We start from the raw sequence: 8,592 nt of genomic DNA on the forward strand, positions 1-8,592 counted from the left end.
GTGATAGTACAAGGGGTGGAAGGTCATCCCAGCAGGGCAGAGGTAACATCTGAGGAAGAGGGGTTGGTTACCAATGTTATCGGTGTCATAAATGGGGACATAGATCGTTTGAGTGTCTGGAAGCAGAACAAGCTGGACAACGGGGTGCATACGTGGCACAGCCGGAAGAAGCGGCAACACCTCCCCAAGAAGCGGAGAATGTTCCAGAGACAGGGGAAGCTTTAGTGCTGCATAAAGTGTTGTTAAAACCAGTTAAAGAGGTCACCGACCAGACACAGTGGAAGGCTTTATTCAGAATAGTTTGTAAATCGCGAGGTAAGTGCTGTAAATTAATTATAGACAACGGTAGTACTGACAATTTAGTGTCTACAGAGATGGTAGAAAAGCTGGAATTGAAATGTTTGAAGCATCCCAATCCCTACAGGGTTTCGTGGCTACAAAAAGGCCATCAGTTACTGGTGGATGAACAGAGCGAGGTGGAATTTCAAATAGGTAGATACAAGGACAAAGTTGTCTATGACATCATGCCAATGGATGTCTGTCACATACTGTTGGGCAAACCTTGGCAATACGATGGGAAAGTGACACACGATGGAGTGACGGATTGTTATAAATCTGTGAAGGATGGAATCAAGCATACGCTTGTGCCCATCAAAGAAGAAGAAGGGGCAGCTGAGACAAGTGAAACCAGAGCATTGCTAGTGAGTGGAAAATAGTTTTTAAGACAGGTTGAGGACAGTGAGATAGGTTACGTAGTGGTGAAGAAGGCCAGGACAGTGTTATTGCATACAGAGATAATAGATTTACCTATGGAGATCCAGCAAATGTTGGAGGAGTTTACGGACATAGTTGTAGATGACTTGCCAGACAAGTTACCCCCCAAAAGGAGCATAAGTCATCACATTGACTTCATACCCAGAGCCAGTTTTCCGAACAAAGCGGCATACCGAATGAGCCCCAAGGACAATGAAGAAATTAGGAAGCAGGTGCAAGAACTGTTGGACAAGGGATTGATAAGAGAGAGCTTAAGCCCTTGTGCTGTTTCGACAATCCTCAAACCCAAGAAGGGAGGAGAGTGGTGGATGTGCACCAACTCAAGGGCCATCAACAAGATCACCATTCGGTACAGGTTTCCGCTACCACGAATGGATGATATGATGGATTGTTTAAGCGGGGCAGCGTATTTCTCCAAGATAGATTTGAAGAGCGGGTACCATCAGATACGAATACGTGAGGGGGATGAATGGAAGACAACCTTTAAGACGAATGAGGGGCTGTATGAATGGCTGGTCATGCCATTTGGGCTGAGCAATGCGCCCAACACATTCATGAGACTAATGAATGAGATGCTGAAGGAGTATATTGGGAAGTTTGTGATAGTTTATTTGGATGACATACTTATCTTTAGTAGGACAAGAGCAGAACATCTTCAACATGTGCGTAAGGTGCTGGAGAAATTACAACAGAACAAACTGCTAATAAACTTGAAGAAATGTACTTTTCTGTAGAAGGAATTGATTTATCTGGGGTTTGTAATAGCAGAGAATGAATTGAAGATGGATCCAGAGAAAGTGGCAGCGATAGTGAATTGGCCATCTCCGAAAAACTTGTTTGAGGTACGTAGCTTCCATGGATTAGCAAGCTTTTATAGGAAGTTCATAAGGAATTTCAGCGAGATTTGTGCGCCAATGCTGGATACTATTAAGAAGGCCAGCCAACCTTTTCGGTGGACAGAAGCAGCGGAGAGAAGTTTCCAGTTGTTAAAGAAAAGGATTACTGAAAGGCCGATCCTGAGGTTACCAGATTTCAAGAAGTTATTTCAGGTTCGCTGTGATGCCAGCGGGACAGCAATTGGAGCTGTTCTCAGTCAAGAGGATAAGCCTGTAGCGTTTTTCAGCGAGAAGCTGAATGAGAGTAGGCAGAAATACTCATCGTATGATAAAGAGTTTTATGTGGTTATACAGGCACTAAAACACTGGAGGCATTATCTGTTAGGAAATGAGTTCGTGTTGTTTTCAGATAACTCTGCATTACAGTACATAATGCAGCAGCAAAAACTGCACCACAAACATGCCAAATGGGTGGAGTATCTATAGAGCTTTAATTTTGTATTGAAACATATTAGCGGGCAAGCTAATAAAGTAGCAGATGCACTGAGTAAGAAAGCTCTACTATTGCAGAAAAGCACTGTGCAAGTGCTAGGATTTGAGCACTTACGAGATTTGTACTAGATGGATGCAAACTTTAAGGAGGCCTATGAGGCCCTTGGTGAGGAATAACAACCCTTGGTTAGACTACAATTTGCAGGAGAAGTTGATGTTCAAGGGCGGACAACTGTGCATACCAGACTGCTCGATGAGGGAAAACCTTATTCGAGAAAAGCATAGCAGAGGCTTGGCCGGACATTTCGGCGTGGATAAAACACTCGAGCAGCTCAGACACTTTTACTTTTGGCCAAGGATGCAGAGGGATGTGCGGTGATTTGTAGCCAGATGCAAAGTGTGCCAATTAGCAAAGGGTCACAGTCAAAATGCAGGACTGTATACACCGTTACCTATTCCAGGCAGACCATGGGACTCAGTCAGCTTGGATTTCGTCTTAGGCCTACCTAAGACACAGCGAGGGTACGACTCGGTAATGGTAGTGGTGGATAGATTTTCGAAAATGGCACATTTTATTCCTTGCAGGAAAACTAGTGATGCCACTCACGTGGCCCACTTGTTTTTTAACGAGATTGTCAGGTTACACGGATTACCCAAATCCATCCTGTCAGACAGGGACGTGAAATTCACGGGACATTTTTGGCGTACCCTGTGGAAAAAGATGAATGCTCAGCTGAGTTACAGTTCTGCTTACCATCCGCAGATGGACGGACAGACAGAAGTTGTAAACAAGAGCTTAGGGAATCTGCTGCGAAGTCTAGTGGGAGAGAACTCGCAGATGTGGGATCGAGTGCTGGCGCAGGCAGAATTCGCTTACAACGATTCACCTAACCACAACACAGGCTTGAGCCCTTTCCAAATCCTGTACGGCATGAATCCTCGCAGAGTGCATGAACTGTGGGATCTTGGACTGCAAGAAAGGCGGAGCGCAGACGGAGAAGATTGTGCTAACACGATGAGGGATTTGAATGAACAGGTGAAACTTAAATTGCAGGACGACAGCTTAAAGTACAAACAACAAGCAGATTTACGGAGAAGGGAGGTACAGTACAATGTAGGAGACGAAGTCCTCGCACATTTGCACAAGGAAAGCTTTCCTAAAGGTACGTACAATAAGTTGAAGTACAAGAAAATAAGACCCTACAAAATTCTTCGGAAGTTTTCAGCAAATGCCTATGAGATCTAGTTGCCACCAGGAATAATCATTTCACCTATTTTTAATGTAGCAGACTTGTTTCCCTATAGGGCCGACCCAGAGGAGAAGGAAGAGGAAGGAACCACACGACCCACATGAGACAATCAGGACGAAGGAGAAGCTTGGAAGAGACAGATGCCTTACGTTCCACCTCCCGAGATCGAGAGCATTCTCGACACTCAAGTGGCGAAACGAACTCGACAGAAGGAGGACTTATAGTACCTAGTCAAGTGGAAGAACCGTCCAATTGAGGACAGTTCATGGCTTGATGCCAAGCAGATCAAACAGACAAGTACTTCTGTCGAGAAGCCCATGGACCAGAGACATGATTTCGTTTTGCCTTGGGAGCCTGATGCAGGAGTATCTAACTCACCATGACCGGTTGAAGTCTCAGCCAGGTCAAAGAACAGTGAATTTACTTTTATGAGTTTTTTTTTATGATGGTCAACAGGAAATTAGGTAGGATTGTTACTTTTCTTTACTTTCATTTAGTTAAAGACTGTTACATAGTTAGGATCTGGTGTTGTCTATTGTTAGCAAACCAAGATTATCCTTTTTGTTTTAAAAGGAAAAGAAAAAAACAAATGTACTGGGAGACAAAATCTTGTTGTAATATAGGACAACTGATTAATAACCAAATAACTGTAAAAACCCAACTGAAAGAACAATCATACAGCTTCATTAGCTGGAACTAAGTAGCTATAAATGTAACAGGACAAGACTATAGAGGGGTTCAGTTGAAGACCACTCACACTCTAATAAAAATAATATCAACAAAGAAATCTAGACTGCTGTCCATTTGTATGTTTATTCCTATTTGTTAAAAAAATCTGGCTAAGAATAATCTGAATATGTATAGCTATTAGTTACAGGTTCCGTAAAGTAAACATTTTCGGTTGTGTTACCCGAGGGGAACAAACAGTTCGTTTAATTGTGCTAAGGAGTAGCACAAAACAAAGAGTTTGCAGGCATCGTAACAGAAAACGCAGACACCAATCAGAATCATTACTAGCTGAGAAAACAAGTTTGAGTAATCATTTCATCGACAACACATCTACAGCGTTCAGCAAAATAATTCCAAACAGTTTAATTAAATAAGTCGACGATATACAACAGTAGTTCCAGCGACGGGACAACGAATACAAGCCACGGCAATTACAGGTAAATTTACATGTGCAACATTACATCTTTCAATATCGTTTTCATTTCTAGAGCCACAAAAAGAGTCACGGAAGAATAAAATACCGAGGGTTACATCCTTACAAGACCCTGAATTACAAACCCTGGAAGAGGGTTTCGATTTCGATAAACTAATACAACAGAGCAAGCACCGACCAAGAATGGTGAAACCCTAGGTGAGGGTTTGAAGGTGTGACAGACACAAACTACGGAACGAGAACCTGAGTTGACAGAGCCATACAAGGAACCAAAAAAAATATGGTAGAGTGGTAGAGCCTACCGGATAGGACCGAGAGGAGCCTTGGTTGAACCCTCCTACTAAAGCCCTCAATACCTGTAGAGCCAGCATTTGCCAGAGTAAGCCAAACATCAATTAAAAGGAAGGAAAATAAAGAGCAAGAGCAAGGGACCATGACCATACCTAAGAGCTCGCAGTAGCATCGTGGAGAAACATTCCCAGAATAGCAACCATTGACTGTAGTGAACAAGGAACAAGCCAGATTAACGACTGAGGAAGGAAGTGTTAATGATTGAAGCAGGGATAGGACATTTACCTAAAGATTGAGGAGAAGTCGAAGGAAACCATAACTCCAACCTGAGAACAAGCCACCGTTGGAAATGCCAACTGAAATGAGAATGCCACTGCCAAAGTTTACATGCACAGCTTGAAGACATTGTGACAGAGAGGAGCCGAAGTTCGACAGAGAACTTACCAAGCCACCGTTGGGTGAACCAGAACAAGCCACAGACTGAGGAACAAGCACCCACATGCATGTAGAGACAGACAAGCACAAACGCCCACAGTTTACTGCATAACCACAACATTCCGACTTGCAGAGCTCAATAGCAAACCCACAGCCAACAATGGAAAATGACCAAACGAGTAGACAAACCAGGGGAAGAGTCTAGGCTCGAGCGGGAAACACACTTACCCAGGCAAGGACTATTTTAATGAACTCATTAAATGTCATACCAACCGTAAGTTACATCCTGTGTGATTCATACATGTGTCCGTTCTATTGTTTGTTTTAATCAACCGCATAACTATTGCATAAATCATTCCACACACATTCGTTAAACAAACCAAATCATTTCATATATCATAGTGTTATAAGGGCATTTGGGCTGGGTGCCATCACTCCTAAATAATTTATTAATAATAATCTAATTTTATTTTTAAATTAAAAGAAAAAAAAATGATTTTTCATATGGTAAACCCCTTGTTACTATGTATATTTTATATATAGTTTAAAACAAAATACAAAATTAATAATAATATAGTAGTATTAATTTATTTTTTTTAAATAAAAATACCATAAATTTATTTTTTTTCCCTAATTTAAATTATCTTAATTATTTTCTTCAATATTTTAATATTTAATTTCCATTTTTCATATTTAATTTTCTCCCCTACCACTCACATTAAGGAAAAATAATTTTTAATATTTTAATTTTCTATTTTTCATTCCATTTTATATATATTCTTTGTGAAGACATATTTTTATAATTTATATGAGGAATTTAGGACTTCAAAGAGACTATTGAATAGGACAACCAAGTTAAAAGTTGGGGAGAGAATAACAACATTTCTCCATCATAACATCATAGCATCCCACTAGTAGAGAGATCATTCTTCCATACAACATTGGGGCTAACACCTAGTTCGAATATATATGTGTGTGTGAGAGAGAGATTATGTGTTTATTTCATTCACATATTTAATGTCGCATAACTTATCATACATATAAGATGTACTTTGAAAAAAATCCAATATAAAAAATTCAAGTTGGGGGAAAAGCATATGCTCTACTCTTTTCACATGTGTATAATTGAAAATATAAAGAAAATGCTCCCACTATGGAGTTTCCATGGATAATGTATGTTTTAAATGGTTGTTACATTAATATGATCTTCTACTTCCTTCTTATCTTTCAAAGTTGCTTTCTGTAAACCTAGTATTTAACCCAACTTACCTCAATTTTTATCATGATATGATTATAATTTAAGGTCAAGCTAAGAGTTTTTACATGTCTCGATAGCTAACCAATGTGAAGATTTTAGACTCTTTAATACCTTTTTGAAATTCCACATTTCAGTAACTCCACATTCTCAGTGATGCTAGTTAGGATGACATCTACTTAATATCAGGGTGGTCAAGGTGTGACTAGCTCCACATTGTGAGTAATGGGAATTGACCTAACATCTATTTAATATCACTTTGGTCAACAATATAAATTAACTTTCTCGAACAAACTCCTACTAAGGTGATTTTTCAGTTGGAAAGCTCTTAGTGTATTATGAACTTTGTTGACAAATTTTTGACTAAAAAATAATCATTTGAAGCTTTAAATAAGTTTCAAAAAAATTTGGACCCCAAAACATCAAAATTAAATTTAATAACAATACAACTTAGTAACTCTAATTGTTTTCCCAAAAAAAAAAAAAAAAATAACAAATTATATCATAATTGATTCAAAATCTATCTTTAAATATTTTGATTTTATAAAAAATAATTTATTTTTTCCAAAAACAATGAATTATAATTGAAATCTATGTATTCATTTAAATATATTTGCTAATTCTTTTAAAAATGAAAGGGGTGAGATAGGCATTAAATGAGCGAGGACTATATATACCTATAGTTCCACCATTGAATTTTAACACGCCAATTATCTAAAATAATCAAATACAATCCCGCTCATTTAATACCCATTACCAAACCACTTGTGGTCAGATTGATGTCAATGGCTTGTAGTTCTCATTCACAAAAAATCAAAGTTGTCATATTTATGATGATGACTTGTACGTTTTCATTCCCAACACAAACTGCCTAGATACACTGCCAATGAAATCAAGTCGCAAATTTAAAAACATTTAAAGAATTACTAATAAGCCATGATTAAAGTCCTTCAATGAGTGTAAATAATAAAATTTCAATTATTATGTTAATAAATGTGGTTTACTTCAAAATAGGTTTCTACAACTTTTGTTTTAAAAAAAACAGTTAAATGATAGCTGTCTTAGTTAATTGATCCTATAATTTGTTCAATTGTTTTCACCGAGTTAAATGAATGAATGCGGAGTGCTTCTGAAACATATGGTAAGGAATCAAGGATGCGAACAATTAAATGATAGTTTTTTCGTGTAATTTGTTTAATTAATGTTATTGAGTTATATGAATGAAAGGAATTAGAGTTTGGTGGAAAAAATTGCGGTGAAATTTTGATTTGTGTTATTTAAATTAGTTTCTTAATGTATATATGGATTCAGCACCTTGAAACACTTTTCTAGATTTTAGAAAAATTAGACTAGAAAAATCTACTAAAAAACTTCCAAAAAATCACACTAAAAACAAATGGAAAAAAATCATTTATACATAAGCTAAATTGTTTATTTCTCGATAGCTTCATTGATTTCTGCTTCAAATATTTGCATAGCAGCGGGAGGCAAGCATACGGGAACCACTATGCCTTCCACCCCACTTCTGTTATGATAGGGGACAAGGAAGCGTGTCAAGCCCGCCACTGCCGTTGGTCCCACTCCACCTTGTGCTGGCCCGCCGTAGGCTGCTCTTCCCCACCCCAAATCCACATCTCCAAACCAGATCTTAGTACAGTCCAAGACCGCATAGATGCCCACCACTATGAAGAGAGGGCACCCTCTCAACTCCATCAAATCTATCACCGATCTCATGTAGTCACCATTCACGCTCATTTTCGCTTGGTGGATCAACTTCACAGCGAAGGACAACGGTTTGGTTTCCAGCTCTCCTGCGGTCGTCTTCACGCACAGGAAAATGATCGCATTACCGTAGAAGTTTTTGAGAATCGGTGGGTTGAATCTAGCTCGGCCATCCAGCATGAATATGACCCGAACTTCCTGCTCAGAGGGCAGTTGGTGTAAATATGTTAGAAAACCTACACAGATGAATCTAGTGTAGAGCTATAAAAAGGGTCTCTTTCACCTCTAATTACCTCACATTAATATGTCAATCCGGGAGCATTTTGTTATTTCAAAGAGTGTCTCAGTTTGAGGCTATCATTTGTCAGAGTAATT

The 8,592-nt window shown here is 38.9% G+C and overlaps 1 pseudogene; it reads right to left on the bottom strand.

The window, feature by feature from the left end:
- Positions 1-7,926: 7,926 nt before the first annotated feature.
- Positions 7,927-8,250, bottom strand: LOC149253994 (benzyl alcohol O-benzoyltransferase pseudogene; annotated as a pseudogene).
- Between the last annotated feature and the right edge of the window lie 342 nt (positions 8,251-8,592).

This window comes from Pinus tabuliformis, chromosome 7 (genome assembly GCF_031772625.1).
Source record: "Pinus tabuliformis cultivar Carrire ecotype Pingquan chromosome 7, CPIR1, whole genome shotgun sequence".
In the NCBI taxonomy this organism is placed as follows: Eukaryota; Viridiplantae; Streptophyta; class Pinopsida; order Pinales; family Pinaceae; genus Pinus; species Pinus tabuliformis.